A 1,210-nucleotide genomic window follows, 5' to 3' on the forward strand; every position below is an offset into this window, starting at 1 on the left:
TACAGCCAACTGATTTTTGACAAAACACCTAAATATATCACATGGGGAAGTGATAGTCTCTTCAACAGATGGTGCTGGCAGAACTGGAAAACGATTTGCTAAAGATTGAAACAAGATCTTCACCTCACACCTTATACAAAAACCAACTTAACCTGAATTAAAGACCTAAATGTGAATCCCAGAATTATGAAGGGCATCAGTGAAAAAACCGGGACAAATGTGAGGGCACTAATTTAAGGAATACACAGACTACCAAACATTTTTAAAACTACACAAACAAAAGTAGACAAAATAAATGAGTGGGACACACTAAAAATTAAAAACTATATGCTTGTTCTTATAGTAATCAGTCAGTCTGCCTACATTGTTGTATTTTTGGTTGGTTGATGATGCATGGAGGGGATTGTAACCATGGCAATGAAACGATACACGATAGGATGAATGTAAAACTAATGTTTTCCCATGTAAACTATCACATAGTTCACAATAAAACATTTTTAAAAAATAATAAAAATATCACATCAGACAATATACGTAAACTGCCCAGCACATCATAAGAACTCGATAAATGTTAGCTATTACCATGTTCTGTAAGGAGCCCTGCTAGTGTAGTGGGCTAAATATTGGGCAGCTAATCGCAAGGTCAGCAGTTCAAATCCATCAGCTGCTTTTTGGGAGAAAGATGAGGCTTTCTACTCCCATAAGGAGTATTGAAACAGTATTGCTATTTTTGAGTGCCATCGAGTTGGTTCTGATCCATAGTGACCCTGTATAGGGTTTCTAAGGAGCAGCTAGTTAAGTTTGAACTGCAGACCACGTATGGTCAAACTGACCTTGCGGTTCAGTGCATTATCCTGCAATGCCACATAAGAACTCCTTGGAAATCCTATACAGGGTCATCAGCACGTAGCAGCAGCAACATTACCATGTCTGTAGCGACGACAAGAAGTAACGTGTGGGAAAGAGAAAGACTGAATGCTGGTGGCCAGGAGGGAGGCTTACCGAATATGTCCTTTGTTTAAATTATTATGTATTTCTGAGTGTTTGGGTGTATATCTCCAACAACCACCACCAAAAAGAAAAACAACAACAGAGGAAATAGCAGCAAATGCTGTTGAATGATGATGCACAGAAGGGACTGTAATCATTGCAATGAAATGATGAATGTAAAACCAATGTTCTCCCATGTAAACTATCATTCAATTCAAAA

At 38.1% G+C, this 1,210-nt stretch overlaps 1 protein-coding gene across 3 annotated transcripts in view; it reads right to left on the reverse strand.

Annotated features, from left to right (window-relative positions):
• ESRRB (estrogen-related receptor beta) overlaps window positions 1-1,210 on the reverse strand; it is a 180,286-nt gene that overhangs the window by 16,397 nt on the left and 162,679 nt on the right. The window lies entirely within an intron of this gene.

This window comes from Chrysochloris asiatica, unplaced genomic scaffold (genome assembly GCF_000296735.1).
Source record: "Chrysochloris asiatica unplaced genomic scaffold, ChrAsi1.0 scaffold00070, whole genome shotgun sequence".
In the NCBI taxonomy this organism is placed as follows: Eukaryota; Metazoa; Chordata; class Mammalia; order Afrosoricida; family Chrysochloridae; genus Chrysochloris; species Chrysochloris asiatica.